This window comes from Elephantulus edwardii, unplaced genomic scaffold (assembly GCF_000299155.1).
Source record: "Elephantulus edwardii isolate Elephantulus edwardi_28Jun2011 unplaced genomic scaffold, EleEdw1.0 scaffold00072, whole genome shotgun sequence".
Classification (NCBI taxonomy): domain Eukaryota; kingdom Metazoa; phylum Chordata; class Mammalia; order Macroscelidea; family Macroscelididae; genus Elephantulus; species Elephantulus edwardii.
The window spans coordinates 3,713,830-3,736,884 of NW_006399822.1; the positions used below are offsets into that span (position 1 = coordinate 3,713,830).

General features: G+C 44.8%; 1 protein-coding gene across 1 annotated transcript in view; it reads right to left on the reverse strand.

Moving 5' to 3' along the window:
• CDH13 (cadherin 13) overlaps positions 1 to 23,055 on the reverse strand; it is a 1,061,540-nt gene that overhangs the window by 230,941 nt on the left and 807,544 nt on the right. The window lies entirely within an intron of this gene.

Sequence of the window (23,055 nt, forward strand, 5' to 3'; positions counted from 1 at the left end):
TAGATTTTAATGAAAGTTTATAAAGAACTTGGATGTTACGAGATGCTCTGCTGGAGAAGGAGGGACAATCTTCTCCAGTACCAGTCAGAACTGATTTGATGGTACACACACTCACACAAAATAATAAAAAAAATAAAAATTTGAAGAACAAACTTGAATGTTGTGGTATTTTCAATCACCTCATGTGCATGCAAGAGTTGAACAACGAAGAAGGGAGATCGAAGAAAAACAGATGCCTTTGGGATATGGTATTGGTGAAGCATATTGGATCTATTTTTCACGGTCTTCCGGAAGAAGAAATAAACCTGCCTTGGGAGAAGTGGAGCCACCATGCTCCTTAGAAAAGGGAATGACGGACATGCTATCAGGGGTGGGAGTAGTCCCTGGAGAAAAACCTTCATGTTTGGTAAAGTGGGGGGTCTGCATAAGAAGGAAGACACCCAACAAGAGGGACTGACGTCAGAGGGCTTCCACACGCGGCAATGTGAGGACGCAGCTGGGCTGGGCAGGGTCTCATCTTGTGCAGAACGTTGCTGTGGGTGGAACCAACGTGGTACCACACCTGTAACAACACTCTCGGTGGGAGCGGACTACAGCATCTTTTCCTGTCAAGTGGCGGGTGGGTCTGAATGGCTGACTTGCAGTTTTCAGCTAAGTGCTTAAACACGGTGCCAAGAGGACTTCTTAAATCAAAATTACCGGGAGAGAAAGAGCATCAAGGAAAGCAATGCTTTCCCCGCATTTTCAGCAACGGGCATCCTTCAAACTATTAGCATCAGGTGGCAGGGTCTTAGAAATGCAGATTCTCTGGTTAACCCCAGCCTCAAAGAATCAGTTCTCAGAGGGGGCTGTCCAGGTGGCACTGACGAACCCACAAGTCTGAAAAAGGCTGTTTTAAGTCACAAACTTTCTATATAAAATTTTAAACAGACCTTGATTCAAAATTTTTTTCCTTCCATTCCATAAAGCAAGATATACCAGCATTTGGCATTTCTATAAAGAATACAGAGCCCTTGAAACAAATGAGACATGACTCTTTAAATATATTTTCTCCTTATGAACATCCTATTAGGTAGGACTCTTCCCCACCCATTTTATAGCTGAGCAAACTAAGACTCAAAGAAGTGGAGTCATTGGCTGCTAGTCTAAATTTTCCCTCACTTCTGTCTCACTCAAAAAAGAAAAGAAAAATTCCCAAACCAAACTCTTTTGCAGAGTGGACACTGACTCACAGTGACCTTGAAGGACCGAGGACAGTCCCACAGGGTTTCCAAGGCTGGAAATACTTACAGGAGGAGGTTGTCACATCTTTCTTCTCTGGGGCAGTTAGTGGGCTTGAACCACTGACAGTTGTTTAGCTTCAAAACACTTTAAGCACAGTGCCAACGAAACTGTTTGCAGTCTAATTCCAGAGCCCAGTAATTTAACCTGATAAGCATACTCTATGTCATACCCTCATCTCAGTCTTTGAGGGAGAGATGCCCAGTGGCCAGTGTTATGAAGATCCCCGTTGTTATGGGTGGTGAAGGGAATTCCTGGGGCCATCACAATGCTTCCTCACAGACGCCATCTCTGCCCAACAATCCCTCACTGAGGGCTGTACTGGCTTAGTCACCTGCCTTCCTCCCCCCACCTCACCCCGTGGAGCTCTGATGGTGGGGTTCTTAGTGAGTTGGGCTGCTAACCCCAAGGCAGTCAGTTCTAATCTGCGAGGAGCTCAGAGGGAGAAAGCAGCAGTCTCCTCCCATGGGATTTACAGCCTCTGAAAACCACTGCAGCAGCAGCTTCTAGTTGGTTCTGACTGGACGGCAGTGACCTGAGTGAAGTTGACCTTGCCCCAGTGTCTCCTTTCCAACAGAGCTGGAGTGAATTCATCAACGCAACTAATCATGAGAAACCTTACAGGTGGGCACCTTCCTGCCTCTAGCCTGTTGTAAAAGACTAATATTCAGACATCCAAATTCATTCCTTTTATCTCAGGTTTTTAAACAATGAAAAGAAAAGTTAAAATAGCTATCATGCATGCAGCACTTCCTAGGCACCAGGTACCACACTTCACTTTACTTGTATTAACCCAGATACTCTTCAAAACAATCTAAAGATGGTCGCAGCACCAATGTCCTCAATCTATGCATGAGGAAACCAGGCACAGACAAGGTAGGTGACTTGTCTGAGATCACACGGTGAGTTGATGAAGCGGGTTTTGAGCCCCTCAGTCCAGCAGAGACTCGGTTTTCACCAGGATCCCAAGTCAGTGCCATGCTTAGAAGGAAGGTGATGGGAGAATTGGGGACTGCTGTGAACAAACATGAAAAAAGCCCTTGCAGGCGTGGAATGTGCAAGGCTAGAAACCCAGGCTCACTGTGAGAGGAGAGAACTCGTTTTTGTTTGGATGCATTTACAGAGAAACACCTTGGTAAAAGCGAATCACATTTCTGCTATGCACCAAGTTATCCCCAAGGTTGAGAAAGACACAGCAAAGGTCAAGCCGGGGTCTCCTCTGCCTCGTGGGCAGGGACTTTAATGGTCTCCATCCCTCAGTGGGTTTTCACTTCATGCCATGAGATCTTCACCATTAACATTATCCTTTACTTATATTGACTATGGTCTCAAAGAAACACCCAGGGCTCCCGCCCCCGAGGGCTTGACATTCCAGACAGATGACACACCATAGATCATTATAGATCACAGTGGAAATGAATTGCATCGGGGCTGGTGTTTTTGGTCTCGAGGAACAGAAGGATATTGATGTGTAGGTTAATATGGAGGTCACTGACTGCACAGTGACACATTAGATACCTTGATCTTGTCATGACTTCCCACAAGGATCCATCCTTCCCTCTTCCACGAATATCCAGGCTGTGGAAAAGCTACAAGGAGTCCTGGTGGCACCGTGAGTAAATGCTAAGAGGCGAGCTTAAAGGTAGGAGGTCTGAACACATGAGTTGCTTAATGAGAGAAAGACGTGACAATCTATGTTCACAAAGAGTAGCTGTGGGATCCCATGGGCAATTCAACTCCATCCTCTGGGACCTCTCTGTGTGAGAATTGACTGTGGCAACGGGCTTGGGAATTCTACAGCCAAGCACAGGCAGGCTCTTGCATCTTCATTCTACATTCCCTCTGTAAGCTCTTGCCTCTCCCCATCAAGCCCTCTGTCCTTCACATGCTAATCATGAAGAAGTAACCGATAGCTTCCAAGTCACCACATCCTGGGACTTCTATCCAGACCTTGTGCAAGTCTCCGCTGTCCACACAGCTTGAATCAACCAGCCCTTCCTCTAAAGCATCATCCTCTCCTTTTCCTTCTTTGCATTCTCCAAGGTCACGGTGTTGCTGTTGTTAAGTGCACACGAGCCAAGTATGACTCATAGCAACCCTATGAACAACGGATCTGAACTCGGTCCTGTGCCATTGTCATTGTCTCTGACACACTGACAATCTGACAATACTCTCTGGTGCTCTAGGAGGTTTTCCTTGGTCAGTTCTGGGAAGCAGACTGCCAGGCCCCTTATTTCCTGGTTTGTCTCAGCTTAGATGCTCTTGTATGCCTGTCCACCATGGGCAGCCTTGCTGTTATTTTAAACAGCCGTGCCAGGTTCAAAGATGGCAGCTGATTATGTCCGTTTGAATGTGTGTAACACTCCACAGCCCTGTTAGGGACCTCCTCTTCAGTATCAGGTCCCAGAGGGCTCTCTGCATCTCTTCTACCTCTTAGACTGGCGAGTCTTTCTCCCTTTATGCTCACTGGTGCGGTGCCCTGTTCTGATTTTGTTGCACTGGCCATGGCTGGACCATGTGCGCTGGATGAAACTTGTCTTATCTATTCATCTACTGAAGGGCACCTCGACAGCTTCCAATGTTTGGCAATTATGAGTAAAGTTGTTATAAACATTCATACTTTTAGCAAGTTTTTATGTGGACATACGTTTTTAATTCATTTGGGAATAGCTGGGACTCCAATTGCTGGCTTGTACAGCAAGCCAATGTTTAGCTTTCTAAGAGACTGCCAGACTGTTTTCTAAAGCGGTAGTACCATTTTGCATTCACTCTAGGGATGAATGAGAGCTGAAGGTTTTGTTTCTTAGGCAATTCTTCAGTTCTTAACCCACTTCAACTTAGGTACACCGCCACCAGGTGGCAGTAACATACCACTCTAGCTGTCAACCTTCCCAACACTAAGATTCAAGATAGAGGCAAACAGAAGCTCCATCTTCGATTTTATTATAGGTATATCACTTTTTAAAAATCTCAAACTGAAAAATTTTAAAAAGTTATGGCAAGGTTTATTACTCTTGCTCAATAACCAAATAATCACAGAATTCATTCATGTTGCTGGGGCGTCTCTTTGCCAGTAGTTCTTTTATGTTGGAACAGACCAGACAATTCAAGTCTACTAACATTTGCCTAATTTATAGGAGAGAACTTTCTACCTAGAGCTCTTGCTTCTTTCAAGAGAAGAGACAGAAGAACACAGACTCTACTGCCAAATCCCCTCGGCATGGTGCTTTTTTTGTTCTGAGGGAAGAACTTTTCTACTGTGATAATTTAATTTTCTGTCCCCCTCTTCCTGATTCTTTTCCTTGTTGAAGTTGGAGATTATTGAAACTATTTTATAAAGCTAGAGGCACGGGGCACTAATGCTCAGTGGAGGACACTGATCTTATTAAGCAAATTACATTTTAAAAGGTTCAATCTGGCCTATGGCCAAGAACTGATTTCCTATTTGTATTCTTTTCTGAGGGCCAAGAAGAGCATAATTACTTGGAGAACTTTGTGTTGCATTTTTGCATCAGTAGGCACAGATGTGTATAATTTCAGGCATCAGGTCCGTCCAGTCCACCCAAGCACCAACGTCAGTAAATACTAGAATCTCTAAAGTTTGTTTATAGTTAAGAAAACAACAATAGCATTCTCACTCCTATTCTGGTTGCATCTAATAATTTTTGAGATACTAACTGGTAGGTGTGGGATTCTTTACTCTTCTGTTTTATTCCACCGAGGCGTCTGCTCTAAATTCTAAAGGAAAATGGAGAGAATCCTGCTCATCTTCATCTCCACCAGACGGAGAAGTTCAAGCGAAGTGTTAAAACCTGACACCTTTGTGGAATTCTAATGCGATGTGCGAAGGCTATCAGCCTGGGATCCAGCTTCCTCCTTTCTGCTGTTAGGTGACAACACCTCCTCTATGACACACACAAGGGTGCTGCCCAAATGGAGGCCAAGCGCGACACCCCCAGGGTTTGATTTTCTAGCCAGAAATTAATTTTAGAGAAAACTTCAGCAGGACTTTTGAAACAACTTTTCTTTCCTTTTGCTGAGGACGACTTGAGCTAGGGGAAAATCACCCAGTTACTGGCCTCTGTAAGCGCTTTATCCTCTCTCCCAGCTTCGGTTTCTTCATCTGTAAAATGGGCACTGCATTACTTGCCTCTCGGCATGGCAGCGGGAGAGATCAGAAAGCTGGCACTGAAGGGGCTCATTCATATGAATTGGACTCTGCTGTCATGGAAAATTACTAATTTAAAAATTAAATATATAAGAAATAATGAATCCCCATGAGACCAAGTCTTAATTAACTAGCGTAGCCTCATTTGCAAAGCTCCAGCTCCTCGGATTAGGGACATGGATAAAACTTGCTAGCATTTTAAAAAGTGTTTTAATTTCTTGCCTGAAACATTCCCATAGAGGCATTTTTGGATCCTTCTTGAAATACTCTTTTAATCACAGACGAGCTCTGACTTGCTGATCTTGGAAACTGTTAAGTCTTCCTGTACATCCTGTCTTTCTAGCTTCTTCTCTGGGGACCTAGAACTCTAACCACTATGGACTCTTAAAACGTCACTCATATTTGGTTGGAACTTTATAACTGCAGGTAAAAATAACTATGTGTATATTTTCAAGTTAGCACAGCATATTGCAAATGAAGTTGAAGTTACTTTGGCGGACAGAGATTCAAACGGATTCCAGCACAGTGTCCAGTTAAGATGTTCTACTGTATTTAGGGCATTGTCCTTCAGTCACCACTTATTATTACTAAAACAACACTCAGGAGGGCATGGTAGTGTCGTCACAGTGACAGTAATGGTGATGAGGCTCTTCTGGGTCTCAATGACCTCACAGCCATCTCTGACTCTGCCATTCACCATCCAGGTGACCAGGGCCAAGCTATCCAACCTCCACGTCCTTTTGTCCCTCATCTGTAAAGTGAAGACTGAAGCCCTGGGTGGTGCAAAGAATTAACGTACTTGGCTGCTACCTCAGAGGTTGGAGGCTGGAGTCCACATGGGATACCTCAAAAGAAAGGCTTTGCAATTTGTTTTTGAAAAATTAGCCCCTGAAAATTCTATGGAGTAGAATCCTACTCCGACATGTTGGGAGTTGGCATGATTGGATTTGATGCAATGGCAACTTATTTTATGGATTAAAAGGAAGCTTCTGATATTTCACCCTTGATTCAGTGTGCTGAGGGTTACACCACAGCCCATTCAGAGGGCATTTACGACTGCTCTGACAATTGGAGCCTAGTCCTCATAACATCAGTGTTAAATGTAACTATGATGTATATTTTCATCTGTGCTCATAGCAATACTTAAAGAGAGTACCTTCCCTGGTTTAGGATGGGGACTGAAATCCAGAGAAGCTAAGAAACTTGCACACCAAGAGGCCGAATAAGGATGCAAATATCCTAGCTCTGATGCTCATGTTGTTTCTTCTATGACTCCCCATTCATTCATTTACTCTATCTATGCTCCCTGAACATCTTTGATTCAAGCCCATTGATGTTTTGTGGTGTGTTTTTTTTTTTAATATTCATTAAAAAATCGGTGTGCCTTGGTCTTTAAAGATAGTCTGGGGCACACCCATCTACTGAATTCCAATCTCAGACAAGGCTTGTCCTAGTGAAAGGCCATAAGCTCGCAGTGCACGTGGCATCACACGTTTGTACAGGGGAGCAAGAGGTCATCTCAGGACTTAAGAAGGGAACATCAGGGATTCCGAAGGAGCCCTGGTGGTGCCGTCTCATCTATGCTGCACCATTATCCGAAAGGCTAGTGATGTGAGTCCACCAGTTGGTCCACAAGACAAAGATGAGGCAGTCTCTCAATGCAAGCATCTATAGCCTCACAAAGCTGATGGAGGGTCACCAAGAGTTGGAACTGCGTTGATCACAGTGGAGGTAGAGGAATTCATACTGAGCAGCGGCAAGGCTCAGGCGAGGGAGTCCCGTGGGAGTGGCGGGTCCTTTCCCTCTGTGCACTGCTTTCCCAGAAAGCACTCCCTGCCAGCGTCATCACGACCGTCACCATCTGCATCATTATCTGCCTCACAGGATGCAGAAATCACTCAGTCATCACGACTTTCACCACCACCATCACCTGCCTCCACGGGTACAGGAAACACGACCATCATCAGAGAATCACTGTGACCATCATCTTCATCGCCATCATCATCAGCCTCCATGGCATGCAGAAGGCATGCACTGCCACGATCATCACAATCGGTACTATCAGTCATCACTGCTACTGACTGACCTCTCACTATCGTCACCATGACCATACTGTCATTGTCACTATGAGATGTACAATGTCCTCATTACCACCATCCTTCTTATAGTATCACCAGCATCACTACCATCAGTGTGACTTGCCGTTATCATCACTGTCCATTGGTATCATAATATCACTATGAACATAGTTATCATCTGCCTCTATGGGATCTTGAAAGCACTTATCACTACCAGCATCACCTTCACAACCACCATCATCATCTGCCTTGAGGGATGCGGAAAGCACTCATCTTCATAATCACTGTCATCTTCACCATCAACATCATGGCCATCAATGTTGTTATGATGTACTGCTGAGCAGACACTGTGACTCTGAACAACAGCTCTGACCTCAGCCCTATCCTGAACCAACCTCATCATCTCTGACACCTGCCCCACTGCCACCGTCATAGTCATTGTGTCAATCCATCTCATCTTGTGCTGACCCTCCAGCCTTCCAAGCAAGATGCCTTTCTCCAAGGACTGGTCCCTCTTCACAACGTGCCCAAAGTATGTGAGATGGAACTTCAAAATCCTTGCCTCCAACGAACAACCTGGTTTCACTTTCTCTGAGACAGACCTGTTTGTTCTCTTGACAGTCCATAGTTCAGTACTCTTCTTCAACACCACAACTCAAAGGCATCAATTCTTCTTCTGTCATCCTTAGTCACTGTCTCAGATGTATAACAAGCAATTGACAAGATCATGGCCTGGACCAGGCACTCCTTAGTCTCTAGACTGACTCTGTTTCTCTGTATCACCATGGAGGTGTCTCTGACAGCAGACTTTCCTAAAAGAACTTGTCTTGTGATCCCTTGACTGCTGATGCCAAGAGTGTTGACTGTGGATCTCAGCAAGATAAAACTATTAACTACCTCAATCTTTTCTCCACCCATCATGGTGCTGCCAATTGGCCCAGTGTTAAGAATCTTTGTTTTATTGATGCTGTAAATGCAATCCATATTGAGGACTTCAATCCTTGACCCTGAAACCAAACTCTTCAAGTCCTCTGCAGTTTTGGCAAACAAGGTTGTGTCATTAGCGTAACAAAGGTTGTTGATGAATTTTCTTCCAATCCTTATGCCACATTCTTCTTCATGAAGTCTAGCCTCCTTAATTATCTGTTCCATATATAGATTGAAAAGGTATGGAGAAAGGATATATCTCTGACACATTTCTTTCTTGATTTTTGAACCATTAAGTGTCCCCTTGCTCTGTTCAGACAATGGCTTATTGATATAGGTATCAGCTTCTCATGAGCACAATAAAGTGTTCTGGGATTCCCACTCTTCTCAATGGTAGCCACAATTTGTTGTGATACACACAGTCAAATGCCTTTGCATAGTCAATAAAACACAAACAGATGTCCTGGTACTTTTTGCTTTTAGCCAAGATCCGTCTGACATTGCTAATGATATCAATAATACATGCTACTATCATCAATGTCATGACAACTGTCATCACCATTATCATTGCAACTATCATCATCACTAATCAGCTGCCTCTAGCAGATGCAGAAGGTACCTCTTATCATTATCACCACCACTGTCATGTCTGTCACCACCACCATCATCTTCAGAAGACAGAAAGCAAACAAGTATTGATGGGCAAAGTCCAATTAAAAGACAGAAAGCATTCATTATAATCAACACCACCATCTATATTTGTTCCCATTCTAAAGAAAGGTGATCTGACAGAGTGTGAAAATTATCAAACAATATCATTGATTTCACATGCAAGAAAGATTCTGCTGAAGATTATTAAAAAAAATGACTGAACAACATATCAACAGAGAACCACCAGAAGTGCAGGCTGGGTTTAGAAAGGATTGTGGTACCAGGGATATTGTAGCTAATGTTAGATCTTGGCTGAAAGAAGGGAGTACCAGAGGAATGTCTATCTGTGTTTCATTGATTATGCAAAGGCATTTGACTGTGTGGATCACAACAAAATGTGGTTAACTCTGAGAAGAATGGGAATCCCAGAACACTTGATCATGCTAATGTGAAACCTATACTTGGACCAAGAGGCAGTCATCAAACAGAGCAAGGAAACACTACATGGTTCAAAATTAGGAAGGATGTATGCCAGGGATGTGTCTCCGTACCTTTTCAATCTTTATGCAGAACAGACTACCTGGGAGGCTGGGCTCTATGAGGAGAAATGTAGCATCAGGATTGGAGGAAAAATCATCAATAATTTGCTTTATGAAGATGACACAACCCTGCTTGCTGAAACTGAGGAAAGGTGCTTGCTGCAGGTCAGGGACTGCAGTCTTCAGTATGGATTGAGGCTCAATATGAAGAAAACAAAGATTCTCACCACTGGACCAATTGGCAGCATCATGATGGATGGTGACGAGATTGAGATTGTTCATAGCTTTAGTTTGCTTGGCTCTTGGCACTCTTGGCACCAGCAGCCAGGAAATTAAAAGACATATTGCAATGGGAAAGTCTGCAGTTAGAGACCTCTCTAAAGTACTAAAGAGCAATGATGTCAGTCTGGAGACTAAGGTGTGCCTGATACAAGCCATGGTCTTTGCAATCACTTGCTATGTGTCAGAGAGCTGGACAATGACTAGGGATGATAGAATGAGAATTGATGCCTTTGAGCTGGGGTGTTGGAGAAGAGTATTGAATATACCATGGACTGCTAGGAAAATGAACAGGTTTGTCCCGGAAAGGGTGAAGCCAGGCTGCTTCTTGGAAGCAAGGATTCTGAGGCTTCGTCTGACATATTTTGGACATGTTGCAAGAAGAGACTAGTCCTTGGAGAGGGATGTCATGTTTGGGAGGATGGAGGGGCAGTGCAGGAGAAGAAGACCTTGGATGAGATGGATTGATTCAGTGACTGGGGTAACAGGGGTGGGTGTGTCAGAGACAGTGAGATTGGCACAGGCGAGAGCAGGGTTTAGGGCTGTTGTACAGAGGGTCGCTATGAGTCACAGGTGACTTGATGGCACATAACAACAACCACCACCACTATTATCACAGCCACGAGCATTAGCATTATCACCACCATCGCCACCATGACTATCAGCACCACCACCATGACCATCTCTACCACCAACTCCTTCTATGGAAGACGCTACTGATTCCTTTGGGAAACCTCTAGAATGCATGATATGGAACAGGCCAATTTTTAATTTTCAGTGGTGTTTTCATTCTTTGGGGAAAACGTGGTGAGATTCCCATGTGAGTGCAAATTTTCATCTCTATTTAGGGTAAGACTATCAATGCAATCTCTTTATAATAACTTGAAAATGTTTTAATGATAGTCCAGTCTGTGGGTGTGGCACACTAATTTAGCCTACCAAGCTGGTATCCTATCTAAACTCATTCGGGCCCTGACACCGCTTGTGGAAGGGGCTTCTGAGCACTTTCCCAGAGCTGTGACATGAAGGGGTGAGGCAACACAAATGAAGGCGCACTCCATCAGGTATTCTGAGCATCTCTATAGGGATAGGTCACCCGCTATATCAAATCCTCGGCTCCGACGAATTCCTTTTTGCATTTGGCATGGAAGGTGATAAGTATTTTCGGAGCTATTTTTCAGTGGCAAGCTTCTGTCTGCTAAGATAAAATATGCAGATGGAGGCCCGAACAGCTGTAACACTGCAGAGTGGCTGGTATTTCAGTGGGCTTTATTTTAAAGTCCCTGACAGTTCAATCTCACTAAATAATTCAGCTGTTTAGGGAAAGCCATATGATCTTAAAATAAGTCCCTGAAGGTCAAGAATACAGGTGGAAATTTTATATTCTTGTGTGGATAGCATTTGATAAAATAACAGAAGTGTCCCTTGTAATCTCTCTCCTGTTGCATCTTTGACTGGAAGTACTGAGCATGAGGCCCTGGATGCTCATTTATAAACAGTCTGCATTTTTTCCACGCACTGTCGGCAGAGTGTTAAGCGAACACTCTGATTTCGCTGTTCTCTATGAAGTTACAGATCCTAAAGAACAATTTCAAAAAGTGACTCTAACTTGAGGTGTCACTGATCATTTAGAAAGCTTTTTGTTACATCTAGCCCAGGAAAATTCAAGCACCATGCCATGCCAAAGCTCAATTATCAACTTAATCAATCTGTAAAGGAAAGGAAAAAGAAGTAAACAAACGAAACTTGCTGTCTAAGTTTTCTAGGACAGAACAAAATCTCTCTCATCCATCATCACTTTCGTTAAAGTGACATGGGATTTGAGAACAAAGCATTTGCACCCACAGAGTTATTGGCCAACGGTTTCACTGTGCGCACAGTGGTCGTCTGCTTCTTTCTAACAGTCCATTGTGGAAGTGAAGACACGGATGGGCAGGTCCTTGAGTAAACCTCACCTAAACTTGTACCAAATCCTGTGACAATGGGTGTGGGGAGGGGGCTGAAGGAATCAGTCCTCCTTAACTACCTCCTGGTCCCCTATTACAGATGTGGAAACCGAGGTCCAGAGAGTGTAACTAAGACATGACCATCCCAATGAGTAGCAGAGACAACAATTTCCAATACAAGCTTGGAATCACTATCATTGTGCTGATGTGCAGAGGCAGGATACAGATTTTCCCAAAGGCAGGTCGCTGTTAAGTCGGGAAGCTTCCCTGACTTCTACCTGCACATTTCCCCATTAGTCTTCCCCATCAGAAGCTGAATCAGGTACCCTGAGCTAGTAATGAGGACACGTGTGATTCATGTGGCCCCTGTAATAATTTCTTCATGCGCAATGATTAACGTTCCCAATGGTTACTCTCGGTCTCTCTGGTGTATTTGCTTTTGGATTTCTGTTCTCTTTCAACACACCTGCAGCATGGAGCTGCTGGCACCCTCTCAAATGCACAGAATATGTTCAGCACCCCTGGAACTCTTTCCAGGCAACCTTTCTGTCATTTCTGGGAATACAATTGTGAAGCACAAAAACCTTTTAAAACAGATTCATGGATAGAAAAGTCCCATGTATGTTTGAATAAGAAGAAGCTCATTAACTTTCAGCATTTTGCTTTGTTGACTTATTTTTTTTTTAAATACCTTCTATCACTTTCCTTTGAATTCTGACTAATGGATGCATCTGAATTTAATGTTATTGCACACAGTAAAGCTCCAGGTTGTTTATAAATGAATAAATTTATCTCTCAATTTAATAAATCATCATTGAGAACTGACCTTGAGCCAGGCACTGAACTTGGTGATTTCAAAGTCATTCATTTGGGGGGTTTAAATTCCTAACCCACCCCAAGGGAAGATAAGATGTCAGCAATATAGACCTGGTACAATCAGACGCAGGTAAAATTCACAAGTTTCAATTCCCCTCCATCCTGTGATTTGAAATTTCCATGAGCTGGAAATGATTCCTGAAGTTGGGTGAGTGAAACGTTGTGAATACCAAAGACCGTGTGATTATAGGGTAGCACTGTAAAAAGTCCCCGATGCTCCCTACAAGCAAACCGGTATCAGACTCTAGGGTCTCCAGAGTGGGCATATGCCCCCTTTTGGGCCATTGGGGGCTTTGAGCAGCGGTTTCTGTTTTAGGGTAGTTTTTTTCAGCTGCAGAGGGATAATGGAGCAGAGAGAATGTGAGTGTGGACGCTAAGGGCAGCAGTGACCGTCAGTGTGGGTAGGTGACATCAGGTCAATGATGACACAGAACTATCCTATGAGAACAGATCTGACCCTTGCCCTGTCCTGTCAGCAGATCTCGGATGTGCTGATTGTGACACTTCCTGGGACAATCCATCTCCTTGAGGGTTTTCAGCTCTCTGGGACTCTCCACGTCTTTTTCCAGTGATTGGTCCCATGCTCAAAGAAAGAAAGATCAAGTTTCCCCATCCTTGCCTCTATGGGGCTCCCTGCTTGCACTTCCAAGACAGACTTGTGAGTACAGGCTGCAAACACACCCAGGGCGGGTAGCCAAGAGGACTAGGGACAGTGGCTCATTCTCCTGGAGTCTGACAAAAATCAGGAAAGAAATTCCTTAAAGTGCTAAAGGGCAAACATGTCACTGTGAGGACTGAGGCGGGGCTGACCTGTGGCTCAGTATTTTCAATCATGTCACGTGCATGCGAGTGCGGGGTAATAAATAAGGAAGACTCAAGTTCTGCCTTTGAATGGTAGTGTTGGCAGAACACAGAGTACCGTGGACTGCCCGAAGAACAGCCTGTCTATCTTGGAAGAAGCATATCCATACAGATCACTGGAGGCGGGGAGGATGAGGAGACTTCGTCTTACATACTTTGTGCACATTATGAGGAGGGGCCAGTCCCTGGAGAAGGACACCATTCTCGGCACAGTAGAAGCTGACTGAAAAAGATGACCCTCAACAAGACGGACTGACCCCAACAACGGGCCCAACCACAGCAGCAGTTGTGAGAACGGCAGGGGCTTGGTAGTGTTTAGTTCTGTTGACAAAGAATTGGAACAGACCTAATGGCACCTAACAAAAACAACACCCCTGATTTTATGTATGTGCATATGCAAATAAGTAGGTGTGTGCAAGGAGCTGTCCTGCCAACCCCAAGGCAGCTCATCTGAAAGCTCCATGGGAGAAAGCTCCATGGGAGAGAGACCAGAAATCTCTTCTTGTGCTACTTACAGCCTCTGAAAAGCTGTTCAAGGGTGAGTAAGGAGTCAGTCCTGACTCGACAGCACTTAATAATAATTCTATATGTATGTGTGGATACGTGGAGACACAGACACACACACCCCCACACCCCTACCCCTAAACTGGAGACATTAACTCCTACCCTTATTTCCAAAGTTGCATCTATCAGATCACATTATACTAAGTGGGTGGTGGCTATGTGGGCAAAGGGAGTTCATGTTGAACATGTTTTGTAATAACCTCTGAATGAAATAAGCAAAGAAACAGCATTTCAGATAGTTTTGAAGGACAGAGCTAAGTAGGTCACTGGGTGAAATCCTTCTTCCCCAAACGTGTGTATCAAGCTGAGCAAGTGCTTTGTTTATGAGTGCTTTACAGATTTAATTAATTTAATCTTCATCACAACCGTAGGAGGCAAGTACTGTTACTGGCCCACCATATAGAAGAGAACACAGAGATAGAGAGGGGCCATGTAACTCGTCCAAGTTGATACAACTAGGAAATAGGAACCCGCTTCCAGGACTATGGTTGTAAACATCCCATATCATAGTCTCTCTTGGAACACCATATCAGAGCCAAATTCCTCTGAAATAATGGCCTCCCCGTGGGGCAGAAACAGCACCAGGGCACCTCAAGGGCATCCAAGTGAAGGCTGGGTTTATTGTTTTGACTGTGAGTTAATTTGGCCCCAAGCACCATATCAAGAAACAATTTCATCATCCTAGTCTCTTACACTTAGAAGGGGAAAAAAATGGTGGTGATTTTCTGATGGAAGCGCTGACGGAGTTTTAAACATAATTATTTTAGGTCTGTTTATCCATAAAGAGCCTCACTGATGGCATGTGGTGATTTATCTCTATGGATTAAATGTCACCTCTGAGGAGCTGTGGTCTAAATCATGCATCCACAGTAGACCTTGAGACCACGCGGAAGGTCTTGTAGCTATGTGCACCAAAGTTGACCAAAGTTTTCAAACTACTTTTTATCACCATGTAGCTGAAAGTACACATGGAATACATTTCTCAGGGTACTGCAGCTTGATAGGCGTTTAAAGGTGCCAAATCCTTTCAATGACAGATCAAACTTTATCAGGTCAGGTAAATCTAAGTCTCAGCATTGATTGACAACCTCATCCTTCTTTGGGAAAAAAGTATTAAGGTTTCCAAGGCAAGGACTGTCAAAGTCCTCAAGCACATTGCTATTTGTTGCTTGACACATTTTAAAGGACCACTTCTTGGGGATAAACACCAATGTAAGAGGCCTAGAGGGAAGACGCTGTGCTGCAATCTCGAAGGCACGTGGTTCAAATCCACTAGCTGCCCCATGGGAGAAAGGTGGGCAGTCTTCTACTGTGCCATTAACTGCCTCTGAAGACCCATCAGAGGGTCAGCTATGGGCTGGTTCTGATGATGGTACACAACAACAGTGGCAAGAAGCTGGGCTGCACTCCCGCAGGCACATGGTTCAAATCCCTCGGCTGCTCCACGGGAGAGGGAGGGGCAATCTCCTCCCATGGGATTAAGTGTCTTTGAAAATCCACTGGATGGGTTGGTTTTGACTTGATGGTACAAAATAAAAACAAAAGCAGCAGCAACAACAACACAGGGTTGCATACGGCGCTCTGGTGGCTTGGTGCTAATTGTCAACCCAAAAGCACAGGGTTCAAATCTACCAGCTGCTCCACAAGAGAAAGAGAATAAATCCCCTCCTCTGCGATGTCCTGCCTCTGACAGGCTGCTGAGTTGGTTCTGTCTCTATGATATATAACAACAACAAATAGCATCATGGGCTTGCATATGTTTTAAGACTTACCCCTGAATGAAACAAGCAATGAAATGGAATTTAAGACTGCAAGGCTTTGTCCTATGCTCTTCTGTTCTTTTTTTCAGCAAAGACCCTCTTGGAAGTTTCTAGAACAAGCCTTCTCAAACATGCTATGATAGGGCTGGATCATTCTTTGTGGGGAGCACTGATACTCAGCAGTCTCCCAGGCCTGTGCCCACTAGGGGCCAGTAGCACCCCTTTCTTATTCACGACCCATGCCTGTCCCCAGACATTACAAACTGTCCTCGGAGGGATCGAATCCATCGTGGATGAACACCACGGCTCTGGATGTCAGTATTCAATGGTTTTGCCATAAACATCTTGCAGTAAGAGATAATGAATGGATTCTAGGAGACCTCGTGTTTAATCCCACAGTCCATATTTATCTAGGGCCAAAGGCAAATAACAGCAACAATAGCTCTGCATATCAGGTGAGGTTAAAGGCTTGAAAGAAACTACTGGACAGAACATAAAGAAGAAGGGATGATAGAAAAAACGAGTAAGCTTCATCAGGCACTGAAGAGTGACGTGATTCTTTACCATCTACATTGATACCTATTTAAAAGAAAAAAGCTAAGCCAACAAATTATAAAACTTTCAAAGCCTTTCTGCAACAGTTACCTGTTGAACTTTCATCATTGGACAATACACAATAGCCAGTCACTCCCATAGTTGCAAGGCAAGTTACAAGGGAAACCCACAGAAGCAGCCACTTATCACTCAAGTTACTTCTCATTGGCCCAACCTTAGTCATGTGATTGTAGCTGGAAGCAAGAGAGACTGGGAAGTGTCATCTTTATCCTGAGTGAGAAAGTGCACAGATGAATATTAACAGAGGAAGCAGAGAACAGACTGGAAGAATGGTAGCTTCCCAGCCTCACTTACTCAGAAGCATTTTACTTTTTTATTATTTTTTTCCTCTCCACTGATATATTAATTCCATTTAAAATTTGAAAAATTCACATAGTACGGTGAGAACTGAGAAAGTTGGAATGTGTTTAAGGCCAAAATCTGTGAGAGAAGGGAAAGGAGATATTTTTTACTAAACGAAGGGATGGAAAAGGGATAAGACTGCACCTTGTCAAAGGTGAAAAATGAACACGATTTGGAAAAACAAAGTGGTCCCCTAGCATCCTGGTTCTCACACATTTCACCTCAGTATTTATTTCAAGGGCTAGGAAGTACGTGGCGTGCTGTAAGGCTTTTGCATCTGGCACCTTGGAAGGAAGCACACCAACAAATCTTGACTTTAACGTTTGCAAATTTCCCTGGTAGAAATACTCCCACTACGACTGATCGATTTCAAACAACTATCATCACAGAAGGATGCTGGGAAAGGACACACACAATTGGCTGGCATAAGTAGGTACCAGGAAGCTCTGGCACACCCTGCTTAGGAGGGAAATAAATCACCCAGCGTGGTGTCCAGCACACAGTAAACTATCAGTAGTTCTTTGCTTTTAAGGAATTAAAGACCTGCGGTGTGCTTCCAAGCAGCCCTCTAAGATACGACTGTCTGGCTCTTCTCTTTGGGATCAAAGAAGGGTAAAGAAAATCAAAGATTCAAGGAAGCAATGAGTCTGAAGGATTGATGGGCCACACAGGCTCTGTGACCAGAGGAACTAGAAGGTGCCCTGCTACCACTTATTAGCTTCTCTGATTTGGATCACAATAGAAGGTTCTGGATAGAGTGGCAGAAAACGTAGGCCAAAATTCAAAAGCATAAAAAAAAGACTGAGCCAGCAGAGACTCCCTGAGGCTCCAGCCCTTGGACACCTTTCAAACCTGGAACTGGATCACTCTCTGGGATCACCTTGCAGCCAGACATGAGAGGCCTCACGAAGTGGACCACAGAGCTTGTGAGAAGCATGTGTATCAGAGCAATCAGCCATATTAGACCAGAAAGGCAGTATGTGACTCGAAACAAAGAAGAGAAGGCAGGAAGGGGCTGGAAAGTGCAGAGGCAATTCAGAGTCAGGGGAGGAAGTGGAAAGAGTGAGCTTACAATGAGAGGCTTGCCACTAATGTGATGAAACAAAATGTGTAAGTATTGTTGAATGGGAAACAAATTTTCTCTCCAACATTCATCCAAAACACAATAATATGTCACAACAAAGAATAATGAAGGAAAAAGAAAAACAATATATGACTTGCTTTCACATCTCATTTACTTCCTAGATTTGTTGAGGGTCTACTGTGTGTCAGGCTTGGCTCTGGTCACTGCGTGAGAGTGAAAGGGAGGGAAAGCTGACAAGATTCCCGCTCTCAGGCCATAGAGTTTACAAGGTGCTGGCGAAGACAAATAGCCACTCAGTGACAAGGGCACACAGAGAGACAGTTTGAGGAGTGTGGAGAGATGGTCTTTCAGGGATATAATGTCATCGAGGGCACAGGACAGACAGCTCGATTACAAGATGCACTGACTGAGCTAGACTTTGAAGTAACACAAGTTCACATGAACTTGGATGTGAGTTTTGAGAGCAGAGCGCCAGAGGGCTAGTGTGGACAGAGAGCAGGGATGGAAGAGGAGCACAGCATGCTGAAGGCCGGGGCGGTGAGAAATCGGTGTGGGAGAGGGAGGAAGAGGAAGCAGAGAGCAGCAGATCCTGCCACACGGGACCCTGGTTTACATTTTGAAGGCAACAAGGAGTTCCAGAAGCCTTTGGAGGGAGTGACAGGGTATCGTTATTTGGAACAGATCGTTCTGCCCGCAACATTAACTTTGTTAGGTGCTGCTGAGGAGGCTCTGGGTTCATGACGACCTTGAACACAGCAGCGAAGCACTCAGGCCTGTGTCCTCTTCATTACTCCTGGCATGTGTGAGTCCAGCTTGTGGCTGTCGTGTTAGTCCATCTCTGAAGATGGGCTCTCATTCGCTGACTAAACTCAATGCTCTTCCCCAGTGACCGGCACCATTAAGAGCACAATCAAGAGGGTTCTGTAGATACAAGCAGGTATGTCGTGGTTGTTAGGTGCTGTTGAGAGGTCCTGGCTATGGTGACTTCACGTACAACAGGGAAACAAACTTTCACGTACAACAGGGAAACAAACTGCCTGGTGGTGCATCATCCTTGCAATCCTTCCGAGGTTTGAGCCCCGTGCTGCAGCCGCTCTATGAGTCTGTCTCACTGAGCATTTCCCTCTTTTGACGACCCTCCACTTTACAGCGTGATGTTCTTCTCCAAGTGTCTGGTTCCTCCTGAAAGCATGACCCATGAATGTGAGATGGAATCTGCTGCCCTCGCTTCAAAGGGGCGTCGCGCTGGAGGTTACTGTGAAAGTCCGAGAGATGATGTAGGTGCTCCCCTGGAATGGTGGCAGCGGGGACAAAGAGGAACGGACGGACAGACACTAGACATGATGAGGGATGACATTAACAGAGCTTGGGTATGGGTGGATTCAGGGGAGGGGAAAGTCTAAAACAGGAGGTGTGTCCATGTTTACTTCGTGGCTTCTCACTTTACAGCACTTGATAGATGCAGGGACCTTTTATGGAGTGTGGAGTGCAGGGAGTAGAAGAGAGATTCTAAGCTTGAGTTTCTACTCACCGCTTTCCATAACTTGATCCTTTCCTGGTCCACGAGGGAAGCCTTGCTCTATTATCATCTCCAGCAGAGCAATGGGAACTCTAGCAGACCAATGAGAAAGGAAGTCCAGGGCCAAGACCATGAGTGGCATGACTGGGGCTTGCATTTCAGCCTTATGATTCCAGACTCCATGGGTCTCTCCTGCTGTACCACGGACTGACTCTACCCTGGTTCATTGGAAATCTGTGGCCAAGTGAGTTTAGTTACTGGAAAGTCCTCATTAACCTGAGCCCCAAGGTGAACTCCAGGTTTATGTACTTCGAGGACAGGGCAATTACCGGCGCCCCTTCAAATTGCTTCGGCCAATTTATTCTGCACTGGACTAATGAGCCCTGCCTTGTACTTCTGGGAAGTCTCTCACCTTGTAAGAGAAAGTCCATCAGAGCATGCTTGGAATAGTAACTGCTGAAAAGAAAAGAAAAATAAGCAATAGAAGAGATAGGTTCTCTTCCTCCCCCATGAGAAGAAAAGCCATCTCAATGAGCCACTAAGGGCAAGTAAGATTTTTTTAGTTTAAAAGTGTGTCCTACAAAGAGATGGGGAAGCCCACAAAACACTCATTGCAAACTGTTCCAGTATCATGGTGCAGAGTAGCAACGGTGTTTAAGCATTTCCCTCTGTTGCGTCCTGGGGTTTACATTTGCCTCACTTTGCACATTTATCACCAGATCTGTGTTCCTGAGTTTGTGAGGGCTTCTCTTCTCTCTCAACAGGCTAATGGAGCTTCTGGTGCCCAAAGTGCCTAGTTATAGATGGGCAGAGGCACCCACACCTGTCTCTTCTGTCACGGGTGATAAAGCAGACTGCCTTTGGTAGAATTAGCAGACACATAAAAGCAACAAGGCCTGATCATAGATACTCAGGAGCAGTGCATCATGTCCACAATGATCACATAGTTCCACAGCCATGACTGGTAGCTCTCGTTCTCAGAGGCTGAGTCCCCGATGGTGTAAATGGTTAGTGCACAAAGTTGTTAATCAAAAGACTGGAGGTTCAAGTCCACACTGTAGGAAAAAAAGCTAACAATCTACTTCTGGAAGACAAACGATTGTACTCTCTCTGGCACAAAGTTCTACTCTGTGCACCCACGGGATTGTCATGAATTGGAAGAGCTCCAAAGGCAACTGATTGCTCTTTTAGCTGATTAACAGAGAAGGACAATTTCTTTTCTCCTGACATGCTGACTCTACTCAATAAGTCTGAAGAGAAGGTGGGGAAAGCAGTATTTCACTCCTTTTACAGATTTAAAAAAAATAAAGGAGAATCTGAGGTGTGAGGTAACCATCCGATGCTTGCATGCTAATTGGATGACTCACGATTAAAACTCATACAGTTCCTTCGTGGTTCCAATACTCTTTCCAACAAGGAATCTCCAAGAAGGCAGGAACTTGGTCTGACTTTGCACCTTTAGGTCTAGCCTAGTGTGTAGGTCCTCAGCAAGCATCTGTTGATGGCTTCTCTGTGGTCCTCTGTCTTGGTTACTAAATATCGCCATAACAATGGTACTGCAGATAGATGGTCTTAAGGAGGAGGAATTCATTGTCTCAGAGTTCTGAAGGCTAGAAGACAGAATTCAGGGAGTGGCCGGCTGCTGCTCTGACAGCTTCCAGGGAGGTCGTCCTCTGTCTCCTCCATCTCTGGCAGCCCTGACTGTATTAGCGCTCCTCATCTTGTATTGCCTTTGTTAATTAGTGCCATCAAATCCGTTCCAAGTCCCAATGAACCTACGTCCCAGAGCAAAGCACTGTCCAGTGTGGAGATAGCTTCACAACTGTGGCCATGTTTGAGCTCAGTGTCACAGCCAGTGTGCCGTCCACCTCATTGAGGATCTTCCTCTGTCTCACTCACTGTGTATTTAACGACCAGCGTGATGCTCTTGTCTAGGAACTGACCTCTCACGATAACATGTCCAAAGTATGAGATGAAGCCTTATCATTTGTACTTGCAAGGATTATCCTGCTGCTAAAACAGGTTCGTTTTTCTGGCAGTCCATGTATATTCACGATTCTTTGCTAACACCACAGTTCAAGTGCATCAGTGAATTGGTCTTTTTTTGGTGTCTGCTTTCTCTTGTGTGTTTCTCTGCTCTTTTCTTTTTTAGACATAATTCAGAAGGGGTTAGGTTTAGGACTCTCCAGGATGACATCTTGAACATGATAAAAAGACAAATACCACTATTTCCAACCAGGGTCCTATCACAGATTTAGGTTGTAACATTTTTGGGGTCACAGTTCAATTCTTAACCTTCTCATTGTGCAAAAGCATGGTCTTGTAGAAGGGCCAACTGAATTAGGAGGCAGGACATCCACAAGATACCCCAGGAAGGTGAAAACTCCCCCTTAGGATATGAAGAATGATGTCACACTCTCAATCTTCCTTTTCTTTTTCTATGAGATGAAAACAGCCTTCACAAGCTCTAGCTAAAAAGTAATACTGATGGCTGTTATCAAACTGATGAAAGATTTCTCCCCTCAGTACACAGTACACGATACTCAAGGTACCATGGCTGCCTTTCAACTGAGAAAGTAGAAAACCCAAATGCACTGCTTTCTGGCGGACCCTGACTGCCAGTGACGATGCAGGACAGAACGAAACTGTCCCACAGGGCTTCCGAGGCTGGGAGTGGCCATGGGAGCAGATGACTTTATCTATCTTCCATTAAGGTGAGGAATGTTGACCTAGATGCTCTGTGCCAGGAGTGACTGCAGAGACCCAGCTGCTTGCATCACAGCACTTGGCCTCTAGACCTTTGTCTGGGCTCTACAGTAACATCTATGGCCTTTATATCCATCTTAGCATCTATTTGGCCATTTGTTCCCACCGTCAGAGAGGTATCTGGTGGACCACAGCAAGGCAGAACACCCCAAGACCTTACACTCAGGCTGTCCTTGACCTCAGTCCCCGGTGGAATCCTTGTGAACTCTTCACACCCTCAGGACAACATGTCAAGGGTGCAATCACACAGAGGCCTGGCCACTCGCCTCACCTCCTTTAATTGCTAATCATTCCACTTGGAGCACATCTCATAACCTTTGTCAGTCTCCATTTCCTCAGCTCCACTCAGGGAGGGCAGAGGATCACCTGGTCGAATGTCGTGTGAAGCACCCAGTTTCTTATCTGCACAGTCCTAACTGTAAGGGCTGCAGGCATTGATGTTCTGCACACAGACCCCTAGGACTCCAGCAGGCCATTCTGACAATTCATTCTCTGGCTCGACATGTATGACAACCTTGTGGATAAAAGAGGGCTCCAAGTGATGGGGCTCCCATTTCTTTTCAAGCTGTGCTCACTGCCGGTCAGACATTTCCATGTGAGCAGCTGGCGCTGTCCCAACAGATGACCACTCTCCTCTCATGTCCACGCCTCCATCGCAGTCCAAGCTGCTTGCACCTGGAACAGCCTCCCAGCTGCTTTCACTGCTTATGTCCTTGGCTCTATTGTCAGTCTATTTACCAACACAGGAGACAGAAAGAACTGGAAAAAACAGGGTTGTTCCCACCCCTCGTCTGCATAA